General features: G+C 37.4%; 1 pseudogene; it reads left to right on the top strand.

Moving 5' to 3' along the window:
• The first annotated feature begins 3,735 nt into the window (after window positions 1-3,735).
• On the top strand, window positions 3,736-4,910 carry LOC125164505 (dnaJ homolog subfamily A member 1-like; annotated as a pseudogene).
• Window positions 4,911-16,555: the final 11,645 nt, after the last annotated feature.

Below are 16,555 nucleotides of genomic sequence, written 5' to 3'. Positions count from 1 at the left end.
CAATCTCACAGAACCAGGGCAAATAATCTAAAATTTGTATGGAACCACAAAAGACCCCAAATAGCCAAATAAATCTTGAAAAAACAACAACAAAACTAGAAGTATCATAATCACATATTTCAAGGTATATTACAGCTGTAGTAATCAAAACAGTATGATACTTGCACAAAAATATACATGTAGATCAACAGGATAGAAAGATAAACACAATGATATGGTCAATTAAACTATAACAAGAGGCAAGAATATACAATGAGGAAAAAGACAGTCTCTTTAATAAATGGTGTCATGAGAACTAAATATCTACATGCAAAAGAATGAAATTGGACAAATATCTTACACTATACACAAAAATAAATTCAAAATGGATTAAGACCTAAATGTGAGACCTGAAACCATAACATTTCTAGAAGAAAACATAGGCAGTAATCTATCTGACATAGGCCTTAGTGACATTTTTCTAGATATGTCTCCTGAGTCAAGGGAAACAAAAGCAAAATTAAACTGTTGAGACTACATCAAAATAAAACACTTTTACACAGTGAGGGAAATCATCAACAAAACTGAATGACAACCTACTGAATGAGAGAAGATATTTGCAAATGATATATCCAATAAGGGGTTAATATCCAAATACATAAACTACTTATACAACTCACCATCAAAACGGCAAATAGTTAAAAAATTGGTAGAAGATCTAAATAGCCATTTTTCCACAGAACACATAAAGAGATGCTCAATACACTCATCATCAGGGAAATGCAAATCAAAACCACAATGAGATACGCCTCACACTTGTGAGAATGGCTAAAGTTAAAACACAAGAAACATCAAGTGTTGACAAGGATGTGGAGAAAAAGGAACCCTCTTACACTGTTGGTACAAAGGCAAGCTGATGGAAACACTATGGGAAACAGTATGGAGATTCCTCAAAAAATTAAAAATAGAATTACCATATGATCCAATAATTCCACTACTGGGTATTTACCTAAAGAAAATGAAAACATTAATTCAAAAGGATGTATGCACCTTCATGTTAGCTGCAGCATTATTTACAATAGCCAAGACATGGAAGTAACCCAAGTGTCCATCCACAGATGAGTGGATAATAAAGATACACACACACGTGTACAATGGAATTTTATGCAGCCATAAAAAAGGATGACATTTTTGCCATCTGCAACATGATGATAGATCTGGAGGGTGCAATGCTAAGTGAGATAAGTCAGTTAGAAAAGGAAAAATACCATATAATTTCACTTAAACATGGAATTTAAGAAATAAAAACAGAGACAAACAAAAAATGGACTCTTAAATATAGTGAACAAACTGGTGGTTGATGGAAGGGAGAGGGTTAGAAGATGTGTTAAATTGGTGAAGGATATTGAGTATATTTATCATCACGCACCACACCAAGCCATGTTCCCCCAAACACCTTCATGCCATGCCAAGCTGCCGCATGCCACAGCTGTTGCCATGCACCACACCATGCTACAGTGCTATGCCCAGCCATCACACCATGCCAGCCACACACCTCCAACCACCAGCATGTATCATGCCTGGCTTTGCACCACTCGCCAGACTGGCACACAGTTACCAAACATCATAGCACTTTGGAAATCTGGCAGAGGACTGGTGGCCCAGTACAAATTTTTCTAATATTGCTTCCCTGCTCCCAAGTTTTGCAGCAGGCATGGCCCTCAGAGCCAGCCTTCCTGGGTCCCACTGCCTGATATCACAGAGAGCAACCATAGCCCACAATAGGCAGAGAGTAAGTGCAGGCAACTGCACTGAAGAGAAAAGTGACTCAGACACAACAACAGGATATAAGCAACATACATAGAATATTCCCCTGAAGTGCCAGGTTCTGGTGAATAGGGGACTCTGTACTGAAGGGAACTCCAGGACCTCTTCTTCATGAAGTCACTACTTTCAAGAGCAGAAGACACAACTGGCTTTTTTAACACAGAGACACAGGCATAGAGGCAGACAAAATGAGGAGACAGGGAAATTTATTCCAAATGAACAAACAGGACCAGGCCACAGTCAGAGATCTAAGTAAAACAGATATAAGTAACATGTCTGATAGAGAATTTAAAGCATTGATTATGAGGACACTCACTGTACTTGACAAAAGAGTAGAAGACATGAGTCAGACCCTTAACACACAGATAAGGAATAACATAGCAGAGGTAAAGGGTTCAATAAACGAAATGAGAAACATGCTCAATGGAATGAACAGCAAGCTGGAAGTAGTACAGGATTGAAGTAGTGACCTAGAAGACAGAGTAATAGAAAGTTATCAAGCTAAAGAGAGAGAGAGAGAATTATACAAAATGAAAACAGACTTAGGGATTTCAGTGATTCAATTGAATCTAATAACATTCATATTATAGGAGTCCTAGAAGAAGAAGACAGAGAAAAGAGGGCAGAAAATCTATTTGAAGAAATAGCTGATAACTTCCCTAATCTGGAAATAGATATCCCAATCCAGGATGTACAGAACTCTTATCAAAATCAACAAAAGCAGAACCACACCAAGACATATTGTAATTAAACTGGCAAAGTATAGTGATAAAAAATTTAAAAGCAGCAAGACAAAAGAAGTCAGTAACTTACAAAGTAACTTACACAGGAAAACCCATAAGGCTAGCAGGAGATTTTTCAACAATATCTTAGCAAGCAAGTGGCATGATATATTTAAAATGCTGAATGGGAAATATCTGCAGCCAAGAATGGTCTATCCATCAGGACTATCATTCAGAACAGAAGGAGAGATAGAGTTTCCCAAACAAATAAAAATGACAAGACTTCATGACCCTAAACCTGCCCTGCAAAACATATTAAAGGGGACACTTAGAGTGTAAAGGACACACCAAAAGTGACATGATAGAGGTAGGAAACACAAAATCTATAGAAATGAATATTTCTGTAAAAATTCAGTCAAGGATTTCACAAAACAGGATATAAAAATATAATAACCTAACCCTAAAATGTGGGGAGGAGAGGAAAACAGAGTGGGTACACACTTAAATGACCACCAACTTAATAGAGACTGCCATATGCAGAAGAGTTTATATACAAACCTGGTGGTAACTATATATGAAAAAACATTAATAAACATTCAAAGAATAAAAGGAAAGAAATCCAAATATGTCACTAAAGAAAATCAGCAAAATATGAAAGAAAGACAAGAAACAATCAGAAATATCTTTGGAAACAACCACAAAACTAATAATAAAATGGCCATAAATACATATCTATCAATAAGTACTTAATATAAATGGAATAAATGTTCCAATAAAAAGACATGGGGTGACAGAGTGAATAAATATAAGACCCATCTATATGCTGCCTACAAAAGACTCATTTTAGACCTAAAGACACCTGCAGATTGAAAGTGAGAGGATGGGGAAACATCTATCATGCAAATGGATGTCAAAAGAAACCCAGAGTAGCAATATTTATATCAGAAAAAACAGATTTTAAAACAAAGACTGTAACAAGAGACAAAAAAAAGACACTCTATAATAATAAAGGGGACAATCCAACAGATGATATAAGCATTGTAAATATTTATGCACCAACATAGAAGCACTCAAATACATTAAACAATTATTAACAGGGAACTTCGCAGAATGTTCAGGGAGAAGGGGAAGAGTGGTGGCTGCCAGAGTTGTCTGCATCCTTCCTCCTCCCCCACACTGGCCTCAGCCCACTCACCAGCTGTAGAAAATGGTGAAAGAAACCACTTAGTGTGATGTTTTTGGGAGTCAAACCCAATGCCACCTAGGAAGAATTAAAAAAGGCTTACAGGAAACTGGCCTTGATGTACCACCCTGATAAAAATCCAAATGATGGAAAGAAGTTTAAAGAGATTCAAGCTTATGAAGTGCTGTTTGATGCAAAGAAAAGGGAATTAAATGACAAAGGAGGAGAACAGGTAATTAAAGAAGGTGGAGCTGGTGGTAGTTTTGGCTCCCCCATGGAGAACTTTAATACATTTTTTGGAGGAGGAGGAAGGATGCAGAGAGAAAGGAGAGGTAAAAATGTTGTATATCATTCTCAATAACCTTATATTTATATAATGGTGCAACAAGAAAACTAGCTCTGCAAAAGAACATGATTTGGGACAAATGTGAGGACTGAGGTGGTAATGATGTTGTCCCAATTACCAAAGTACTGGAATGCAAATAAGAATTCAACAAATAGGACCTGGAATGGTTCAGGAAATCCAATCTGTGTTCATGGAGTACCAGGCCATCGAGAATGGATCACTTGTAAAGATAGATGTAAAAGCTGCAGTGGAAGGAAAAAAAAAAGCTGCAGTTCAAGAGAAGATTTAGAAATTCCTATTAACAAAGGCATGAAAGATGGCCAGAAGATAACATTCCATAGTGAAGGAGACCAAGAAGAAGCACGGGAACCAAGGAATATTATCATTATTTTAGACCGGATGGACCATGATGTTTTTATTGAGCAAGAAGACCTTTTCATGTGTATGGATATACAACTGGTTGAAACACTGTGTGACTTTCAAAAGCCAATATCTACTCTTGACAACTGAACCATCCTCACCACCTCTCATCCTGGTCAGACTTTCGAGTATGGAAACATCAAGGATATGCTAAATGAAGGAATGCCAATTTATCATAGACCATATGAAAAGGGTTGCCTAATCATGCAATTTAAGGTAAACTTTCCTGAGAATAACTCTGTCTCCTGATAAACTCCCTTATCTGGAAAAACTCCTACTCGAGATGAAGGAAGTAAAAGAGATCGATGAAACGGAGAAGGTGGAACTGGTGAACTATGATCCAAATCAAGAAAGGAAGTGCCATCACAATGGAAAATCATATGAAGATGATGAACATCATTCTAGGGGTGGTGTTCAGTGTCAGACCTCTTAATGAGGCCAGTGAATACCACTGCTGGCATTTTATATGTAGTGGTGAATGAGTAAAGGATTATAATCATAGCTCACTATTTGTTATAATTTTCAATATTCAACTATAGTTTTTAAGTTAAATGAAGAAAAAACTCAAATATATAAGCTAAAAAATTTTAAAAATTAAAAATTAATAAACACATAAAGGAACTAATTGATCATGATACAATAATAGTAGATTTTAACACCCCACATACATCAATGGGCAGATCATCTAAACAGAACATCAACAAGAAAAAAATGGCTTTCATTGACACACTGGGAAGAATGGTTTTAACATATATATTCAGAAAATTCCATTCTAAAGAAGTAGAATAAACATTTTTTTTCAAATGGACATGGGCCACTCTCCAGAATAGATCACATAATAGTCCACAAAACAAATCTTGACAAATTTAAGTAAATAAAAATCATAACATGCATATTTTCTGACCACAACACTATGAAACTAGAACTCAACCACAAGAATGAATCTAGAAAGATCACAAATACATGGAGGTTAAATGGCATGCTACTAAACAATGAATGGGCCAACCAGGAAATAAAAGAAGATATAAGACAAATCAAAATGAAAACACAACACTCCAAAACCTCTGGGATACAGCAAAAGCAGTTCTAAGATGGAAGTTTATAGCAATGCAGGCCTACCACAAGAAACAAGAAAAAGCTCAAATAAACAACCTAACCTTACACCTAAAGGAACTAGAAAAAGAACAAAAAAAAACCTAAAAACACCAGAAGGAAGAAAATTATAAAGATTTGAGCAGAAATAAATGGTATAGAAACAAACAAAAAAGAAAACAACAACAACAAAAATAGGACAGATCAATGAAACTAGAAGCCATCTCTTTGAAACAAAATATAACAAAAAATTTGATAAACCTCTACCCAGATTTATCAAGACAAAATATAGAAAGGACTCAAATGAGATAACACTGACGCCACACAAATACAATTATAATAGAATATTATGAAATACTATATGCCAACAAATTGAACAACCTAAAATAAATGGATAATGCCTGGAAAAATAGAAAATACCAAAACTGAAACAGGAAAAAATAAAAAATTTGAATAGACTGATTACCAGCAAGGAGATTGAATCAGTTATCAAAGCACTCCCAACAAACAAAAGTCCAGTATCAAATGACTTCACAGGTGAATTCTACTAAACATTTAAAGAAGAGTTAATACCTATTCTTCTCAAACTATTGGAAAAGAATAGAAAAGAGGGAACACTTCCAAATTCATTCTATGAGGCCAACAATATCCTGATACCAAAACCAGACAAAGATACCACTAAAAAAGTACAGGCTAATATCCCTAATGAACACAGATACAAATATTCTGAACAGAATATTAGCAAACTGACTTGAACAATACATTGAAAAATAATTCACCATGATCAGGTGGGATTTATTCTTCTGTTATAGGGTGGTTCAGTATTTGAAAATCAATCAATGTGATATGTCACATCAATAAAAGAAAGGATAAGAACCATACGATCATTTCAATAGATGTAGAAAACGCTTCTGACAAAGTATAACATCCATTCATGATAAAAACCCTCAACAAAATAGACAGGTTTAGGCAGCTGAAGATGGCGGCGTAGGAGGACGCTGGGCTCACCGCGCGTCCTGCTGATCACTTAGATTCCACCTACACCTGCCTAAATAACCCAGAAAACCGCCAGAGGATTAGCAGAACGGAGTCGCCGGAGCCAAGCGCAGACGAGAGGCCCACAGAAGAGGGTAGGAAGGGCGGCGAGGAGGTGCGCGCTCCACGGACTGGCGGGAGGGAGCCGGGGCGGAGGGGCGGCTCACCAGCCAAGCAGAGTCTGGCTTGCAAAAGCGGAGGGGCCTGACGGACTGTGTTCCCACAGCAAGCACAACTTAGCGTCTGGGAGGTCAAAAGTTAACAGCTCTGCTCAGAAAGTGCGAAGGCTGGAGGACAAAGGGAGGGAGAGCTGCTGAGCCCCCTGACAACAGAGCTCAGTTTGGCGGGGAACAAAGGCGCTCGGCAGCGCCATCTCCCCCGCCCATCCCCCAACCAAAATCCCAAAGAGAACCAGTTCCTGCCAGGGAACTTGCTCGCTCCGAGCAAACACCCAACTCTGCGCTTCTGCGGAGCCAAACCTCCGGCAGCGTATCTGACTCCCTCCCGCTGCCACAGGGCCCCTCCTGAAGTGGATCACCTAAGGAGAAGCGAGCTAAGCCTGCCCCTCCTGCCCCTGTGCACCTTGTCTACCCACCCCAGCTAATACGCCAGATCCCCAGCATCACAAGCCTGGTAGTGTGCAAGTAGCCCAGACAGGCCACGCCACCCCACAGTGAATCCCGCCCCTAGGAGAGGGGAAGAGAAGGCACACACCAGTCTGACTGTGGCCCCAGCGATGGGCAGGGGGCAGACATCAGGTCTGACTGCAGCTCCGCCCACCAACTCCAGTTATACACCACAGCACAGGAGAAGTGCCCTGCAGGTCCTCACCATGCCAGGGACTATCCAAAATGACCAAGCGGAAGAATTCCCCTCAGAAGAATCTCCAGGAAATAACAACAGCTAATGAGCTGATCAAAAAGGATTTAAATAATATAACAGAAAGTGAATTTAGAATAATAGTCATAAAATTAATCACTGGGCTTGAAAACAGTATACAGGACAGCAGAGAATCTCTTGCTACAGAGATCAAGGGACTAAGGAACAGTCACGAGGAGCTGAAAAACGCTTTAAATGAAATGCATAACAAAATGGAAACCACCACGGCTTGGCTTGAAGAGGCAGAGGAGAGAATAGGTGAACTAGAAGATAAAGTTATGGAAAAAGAGGAAGCTGAGATAAGAGAGATAAAAAAATCCAGGAGTATGAGGGGAAAATTAGAGAACTAAGTGATACACTAAAAAGAAATAATATATGCATAATTGGTATCCCAGAGGAGGAAGAGAGAGGGAAAGGTGCTGAAGGGGTACTTGAAGAAATCATAGCTGAGAACTTCCCTGAACTGGGGAAGGAAAAAGGCATTGAAATCCAAGAGGCACAGAGAACTTCCTTCAGACGTAACTTGAAACGATCTTCTGCACGACATATCATAGTGAAACTGGCAAAATACAAGGATAAAGAGAAAATTCTGAAAGCAGCAAAGGGTAAACGTGCCCTCACATATAAAGGGAGACCTATAAGACTCGTGACTGATCTCTCTTTTGAAACTTGGCAGGCCAGAAAGAATTGGCACGAGATTTTCAGGGTGCTAGACAGAAAAAATATGCAGCCGAGAATCCTTTATCCAGCAAGTCTGTCATTTAGAATAGAAGGAGAGATAAAGGTCTTCCCAAACAAACAAAAACTGAAGGAATTTGTCACCACTAAACCAGCCCTACAAGAGATCCTAAGGGGGACCCTGTGAGACAAAGTATCAGAGACATCACTACAAGCATAAAACATACAGACATCACAATGACTCTAAACCCGTATCTTTCTATAATAACACTGAATGTAAATGGATTTAATTCGCCAACCAAAAGGCATAGGGTATCAGAATGGATAAAAAAACAAGACCCATCTATTTGCTGTCTACAAGAGACTCATTTTAGACCTGAGGACACCTTTAGATTGAGAGTGAGGGGATGGAGAACTATTTATCATGCTACTGGAAGCCAAAAGAAAGCTGGAGTACCCATACTTATATCAGACAAACTAGACTTTAAATTAAAGGCTGTAACAAGAGATGAAGAAGGACATTATATAATAGTTACAGGGTCTATCCATCAGGAAGAGCTAACAATTATAAATGTCTATGCGCCGAATACCGGAGCCCCCAAATATATAAAACAATTACTCATATACATAAGCAACCTTATTGATAAGAATGTGATAATTGCAGGGGACTTTAACACCCCACATACAGAAATGGATAGATCATCTAGACACATGGTCAATAAAGACACAAGGGCCCTGAATGAGACATTGGATCAGATGGACTTGACAGATATATTTAGAACTCTGCATCCCAAAGCAACAGAATATACTTTCTTCTCGAGTGCACATGCAACATTCTCCAAGATAGATCATATACTGGGTCACAAAACAGCCCTTCATAAGTTTACCAGAATTGAAATTATACCATGCATACTTTCAGACCACAATGCTATGAAGCTTGAAATCAACCACAGGAAAAAGTCTGGAAAACCTCCAAAAGCATGGAGGTTAAAGAACACCCTACTAACGAATGAGTGGGTCAACCAGGCAATTAGAGAAGAAATTAAAAAATATACGGAAACAAACGAAAATGAAAATACAACAATCCAAACGCTTTGGGACGCAGTGAAGGCAGTCCTGAGAGGAAAATACATTGCAATCCAGGCCTATCTCAAGAAACAAGAAAAATCCCAAATACAAATCTAACAGCACACCTAAAGGAAATAGAAGCAGAACAGCAAAGACAGCCTAAACCCAGCAGAAGAAGAGAAATAATAAAGATCAGAGCAGAAATAAACAATATAGAATCTAAAAAAACTGTAGAGCAGATCAACGAAACCAAGAGTTGGTTTTTTGCAAAAATAAACAAAATTGACAAACCTCTAGCCAGGCTTCTCAAAAAGAAAAGGGAGATGACCCAAATAGATAAAATCATGAATGAAAATGGAATGATTACAACCAATCCCTCAGAGATACAAACAATTATCAGGGAATACTATGAAAAATTATATGCCAACAAATTGGACAACCTGGAAGAAATGGACAAATTCCTGAACACCCACACTCTTCCAAAACTCAATCAGGAGGAAATAGAAAGCTTGAACAGACCCATAACCAGTGAAAAAATTGAATCGGTTATCAAAAATCTCCCAACAAATAAGAGTCCAGGACCAGATGGCTTCCCAGGGGAGTTCTACCAGATGTTTAAAGCAGAGATAATACCTATCCTTCTCAAGCTATTCCAAGAAATAGAAAGGGAAGGAAAACTTCCAGACTCATTCTATGAAGCCAGTATTACTTTGATTCCTAAACCAGACAGAGACCCAGTAAAAAAAGAGAACTACAGGCCAATATCCCTGATGAATATGGATGCAAAAATTCTCAAGAAGATACTAGCAAATCGAATTCAACGGCATAAAAAAACAATTATTCACCATGATCAAGTGGGATTCATTCCTGGGATGCAGGGCTGGTTCAACATTCGCAAATCAATCAACGTGATACATCACATTAACAACAAAAAAGAGAAGAACCATATGATCCTGTCAATCGATGCAGAAAAGGCCTTTGACAAAATCCAGCACCTTTTCTTAATAAAAATCCTTGCGAAAGTCGGGATAGAAGGAACATACTTAAAGATCATAAAAGCCATTTATGAAAAGCCCACAGCTAACATCATCCTCAACGGGGAAAAACTGAGAGCTTTTTCCCTGAGATCAGGAACACGACAGGGATGCCCACTCTCACCGCTGCTGTTTAACATAGTGCTGGAAGTTCTAGCATCAGCAATCAGACAACAAAAGGAAATCAAAGGCATCAAAATTGGCAAAGATGAAGTCAAGCTTTCGCTTTTTGCAGATGACATGATATTATACATGGAAAATCCGATAGACTCCACCAAAAGTCTGCTAGAACTGATACATGAATTCAGCAAAGTTGCAGGATACAAAATCAATGTACAGAAATCAGTTGCATTCTTATACACTAACAATGAAGCAACAGAAAGACAAATAAAGAAACTGATCCCATTCACAATTGCACCAAGAAGCATAAAATACCTAGGGATAAATCTAACCAAAGATGTAAAGGATCTGTATGCTGAAAACCATAGAAAGCTTATGAAGGTAATTGAAGAAGATTTAAAAAATGGAAAGACATTCCCTGCTCATGGATTAGAAGAATAAATATTGTCAAAATGTCAATACTACCCAAAGCTATCTACACATTCAATGCAATCCCAATCAAAATTGCACCAGCATTCTTCTTGAAACTAGAACAAGCAATCCTAAAATTCATATGGAACCACAAAAGGCCCCGAATAGCCAAAGTAATTTTGAACAAGAAGACCAAAGCAGGAGGCATCATAATCCCAGACTTTAGCCTCTACTACAAAGCTGTCATCCTCAAGACAGCATGGTATTGGCATAAAAACAGACACATAGAGCAATGGAATAGAATAGAAACCCCAGAACTAGACCCACAAACGTATGGCCAACTCATCTTTGACAAAGCAGGAAAGAACATCCAATGGAAAAAAGACAGCCTCTTTAACAAATGGTGCTGGGAGAACTGGACAGCAACATGCAGAAGGTTGACACTAGACCACTTTCTCACACCATTCACAAAAATAAACTCAAAATGGATAAAGGACCTAAATGTGAGACAGGAAACCATCAAAACCTTAGAGGAGGAAGCAGGAAAAGACCTCTCTGACCTCAGCCGTAGCAATCTCTTACTCGACACATCCCCAAAGGCAAGGGAATTAAAAGCAAAAGTGAATTACTGGGACCTTATGAAGATAAAAAGCTTCTGCACAGCAAAGGAAACAACCAACAAAACTAAAAGGCAACCAACGGAATGGGAAAAGATATTTGCAAATGACATATCGGACAAAGGGCTAGTATCCAAAATCTATAAAGAGCTCACCAAACTCCACACCCGAATAACAAATAACCCAGTGAAGAAATGGGCAGAAAACATGAATAGACACTTCTCTAAAGAAGACATCCGGATGGCCAACAGGCACATGAAAAGATGTTCAGCGTCCCTCCTTATCAGGGAAATACAAATCAAAACCACACTCAGGTATCACCTCACGCCAGTCAGAGTGGCTAAAATGAACAAATCAGGAGACTATAGATGCTGGAGAGGATGTGGAGAAATGGGAACCCTCTTGCACTGTTGGTGGGAATGCAAACTGGTGCAGCCACTCTGGAAAATAGTGTGGAGGTTCCTCAGAAAATTAAAAATAGACCTACCCTATGACCCAGCAATAGCACTGCTAGGATTTTATCCAAGGGATACAGGAGTACTGATGCATAGGGCCACTTGTACCCCAATGTTCATAGCAGCACTCTCAACAATAGCCAAATTATGGAAAGAGCCTAAATAAATGTCCATCAACTGATGAATGGATAAAGAAATTGTGGTTTATATACACAATGGAGTACTACCTGGCAATGAGAAAGAATGAAATATGGCCTTTTGTAGCAACGTGGATGGAACTGGAGAGTGTGATGCTAAGTGAAATAAGCCATACAGAGAAAGACAGATACCATATGCTTTCACTCTTATGTGGATCCTGATAAACTTAACAGGAACCCATGGGGGAGGGGAAAGAAAAAGAAAAAAAAAGAGGTTAGAATGGGAGACAGCCAAAGCATAAGAGACTGTTAAAAAGTGAGAACAAATTGAGGGTTGATGGGGGTGGGAGGGAGGGGAGGGTGGGTGATGGGTATTGAGGAGGGCACCTTTTGGGATGAGCACTGGGTGTTGTATGGAAACCAATTTGACAATAAATTTCATATATAAAAAAAATAGACAGGTTTAAAGGGAACATACCTCAACATTCTAAAATCCATATATGAAAAACCCTTAAGTAAAATAATCCTTAATGGGGAAAAACTGAGAGCATTTCCCCTAAAATCATAAATAAGACAAGGATGTCTATCCTCAACACTTTTATTCAACATAGTACTAGAAATCCTAGCCACAGCAATGAAACAACAAAAGGAAATAAAAAGCAACCAAATAAATAAATAAAAAGTAAAACTTTCACTATTTCCAGATGATATGATACTGTATATAGAAAACCCTATAGACCCCACCAAAAAACTGCTAGAACTGATAAATGAATTCAGTAAAGTTTCAGGATACAAATATAATGTACAGTAATATGTTGCATTTTATATACCAATAATGAAGTAGAAAGAGAAATTAAGAAAACAATCCCATTTATAATTAGACCCAAAATAACAAATCCCTAGGAAAAATCTAATCACAGAGGTGAAAGACCTCTACTTTGAAAACTATAGTATCTTGATGAAAGAAATTGAAGATGACACTAATGAATGGAGAGACATTCCATGTTTATGGATTGTAAGAATATTGTTAAAACGTCTGGGGCATCTGGGTGGCTCAGTCAGTTATGCGTGTGACTGGCTCAGGTCATGATCTCGCAGTTTGTGAGTTCGAGCCCCACGTCAGGCTCTCTGCTGACAGTTCAGAGCCTGGAGCCTGCTTTGGATTCTATGTCTCCCTCTCTCTCTCTCTGCCCCTCCCTCACTCACACTCTGTCTGTGTCTATCTCTCAAAAGTAAATAAACATTAAATTTTTAAAAAATGTCTATAGCACCCAAAGCAACCTACAGATTTAATGCAATCCTTGGCAAAATACCACCAGCATTTTTCACAGAGCTAGAATAAACAATCCTCAAATTTGTATGGAACCACAAAAGACCCTGAGTAGACACAGCTATCTTGAAAAAGAACAAAGCTGAAGGCATCACAATTCTGGACTTTAAGGTATATTACAAAGCTATAATAATCAAACAGTATGGTACTGGTAAGTACCCATAGTAAAGTATGTAAATAGAGTACTGGTAAGTACCCATAGTAAAACAAGTAAATAGACCCGTACATCAATAGAACAGAATATTAAAAAAGAATTCCACAACTACAAGGTCAATTAATCTTCAACAAAGCAGGAAAGAAATCCAATAGGAAAGAGACAGTCTCTTTAACAAATGGAATTTGGAAAACTCAACAGCAATATGCAAAAGAATGACACTTGACCACTTTCTCACACCATCACAAGAATAAACTCAAAATGGATTAAATACCTAAATGTGAGGCCTAACACCATAAAAGTCCTATAAGAGAACACAGGCAGTAATTTGACATTTGCTATAGTAACTTCTTTCTAGATATGTCTCTTGAAGCAAGGGAAACAAAAGAAAAAATAAAGTATTGGGACTATTTAAAAATAAAAAGCTTCTGCACAGGGAGGAAAACAATCAACAAAACTAAAGACAACTTATGGGAGAAGATATTTGCAAATAACCTATCCTATGAAGAGTTAGTATCCAAAACATACAAAGAGTTTATAAAGCTCAACACTCACTAAAAAATGTGCAGAAGTCATGAACAGACATTTTTCCAAAGAAGACATCCAAATGGCCAACAGACACATGAAAAGATGCTCAAAATCACTTATCATAAGGAAAATGCAAATCAAAACCACAATGATATAGCACCTCACACCTGTCAGAATGGGTAAAATCAAGAAACCACAGGTGTTGATGAGGATACGGAGAAAAAGGAGTCATCTTACACTGTTGGTGGGAATGCAAACTGGTGCAGACACTCTGGAAAATGGTACTGAAGCTCCTCAGAAAATTACAAATACAACTACCTAATGATCCAGCAATACTACTACTGAGTATTTACCCAAAAATACAAAAACACTAATTTCAAGGGATATGTGCACCCTGTGTTTATAGCAACATTATCGACACTAGCCAAGAGTCTATTGACTGATGAATGGATAAAGAAGATGGGGTGTATGTATGTATGTGTGTGTGTGTGTGTGTGTGTGTGTGTATCTATAGGTAGGTGTGCTATATATATATATATATATATATATATATATATATATATATATTCCACTATATATACAATGGAATATTATCCAGCCATAAAAACAAAATCTTGCCATTTACAAAGACATAATGCTAGGTGTAAAAAGTCAGAGAAAGACAAATACCACATGATTTCACTCATATGTGGAACTTAAAAGAACAAAACAAATAGCAAAGGGGAAAAAAATAACAGAGTGAAAGAGACACAATTCAAGAATCACACTCTTATTTACTGAGAACTGATGTTTACCAGAGGGGAAGGGGGTAGGGTGATGGATTAAACAGGTGATGGGGAAAAAAAAAAAAAGAAAAGAAACAGGTGATGGGGATGAAGGAGTGCCCTTGTCATGATGAGTACAGGGTGTCGAATCACTGTATTGTATGCCTGGAACTAATAACACTAATAATATTCTATGTTAACTAAGTGGAATTAAAATAAAATCTTAAAAAACTAATCAACAAACTTAAAAAAAAATCATAGTATCCTTACGATGTGTGCCAAATATTTTAGAGAGCTGTTGAATCATTATATTTTACACCTGAAAACTAATTTAACACTATGTTAATTATGCTAGAATTTTAAAGGATAAATAAAAACTACAAAAACAGAACTTCACACTGGAAGAACTAGGTTAGAGCCACACAAGTTGTTTTCTCTGAATGACACTCTAAAGTCACTTTAGGTAGCAAATCATATAATGGACCTCTACACTGTTTCACCAGTGCTAACACTACCTGAACATTTCCTTGTACCAGTCGAGAGCAGAAGCCCCATTGGCTTCCTTTGGATGGGGTATGGAATGCTGATTCCAGTCTTCTTTCTGCCTATTTTCATACTAGAGAGGACTGTGTGATTAGAACTGGAAGTCAACTGGTAAAAATTATATTCATCTTTCTTTTTTTTCCCCCTTATTCTATCTGCCCTGTCTATAGAGGAAAACAACTAGAAATTTCTCCTTTAATAAAGAGAAACTATAACAGTACTATTTTACCTAGTTTTAATTCGTAGACCCTGACAACTCTCATAAATTCCAATGATCACAGGAGAGGCAAACTTATTTCTTGAGCCTAAAAAGAAAAAACTATTAGTATTTCCCAGAATATGAAAGTATGTATATAATCTTTGATAATTCACAATTGGTATAAATAAAACTGTCCTCTTTCCTTTAATGGTAAAACTAAACATTCACATAAATATTCAAATGCAATGCATTACATATATTATACTAAATATGCACATTTTATAACACATATTTGACTGGTTGTACAATCAACACAGAAGACATAATGATACCTATACAAAAATAATACAGTTTTATTACAGTTGTAAATATAACTGTAGTAACTCTTAATTTTATGTCAAATTGGTTATCACTATTCTTTGTTTCTTTCTCAATACTATTATAAAAGTGACTGCTGTTTGAGAAACTGTTATTCAAAACACTGGTATAGAGCTTTTCTTGATTTCCTACCACAGAATCCACTGCCCACTCTATTTATTACCCGATAATTTTAGTAATAAATACACTAATGCAGATTAGTGTACCACATTGAAATTATAGATATGCCCTCAATACACTTTTTGACTGAGTGCCAAATAGTTGAATGTTAAAATCAATATTTAGGGGAGGCCAACTAATACCATCATAGAATGAAGTGATGAGACTTTAAAATTTTTTCAAATTTCCCTAAGTGATAATTATAATTTCACTCCTAACCATGTAAATTTCAATTCAAATAGTTTGAAATTTTAATTTGGAAAACTTCACTCACTTTCAGTGTGGTTGGTAGGTGTGCAATTGTTTTGGGGATAATTCTGTCAATGTAGTATACTGTTGATGATAATGTTTGCCACTAACTTTGAAAGTCTTTTATCATCTAGGTAGAGATTTATCAGCTCTTCAATTCCTGTAATTTCATCAAGTCAATATCTCAAATTGGTGTTGTTTGCACTGCTTAAAGAAGATTCTGCCTATTTTCAGAAGACTTAAAAATG

Source organism: Prionailurus viverrinus, chromosome B1, assembly GCF_022837055.1.
Source record: "Prionailurus viverrinus isolate Anna chromosome B1, UM_Priviv_1.0, whole genome shotgun sequence".
Taxonomy (NCBI): Eukaryota; Metazoa; Chordata; class Mammalia; order Carnivora; family Felidae; genus Prionailurus; species Prionailurus viverrinus.
This window is presented reverse-complemented; position numbering and strand designations above follow the sequence as displayed.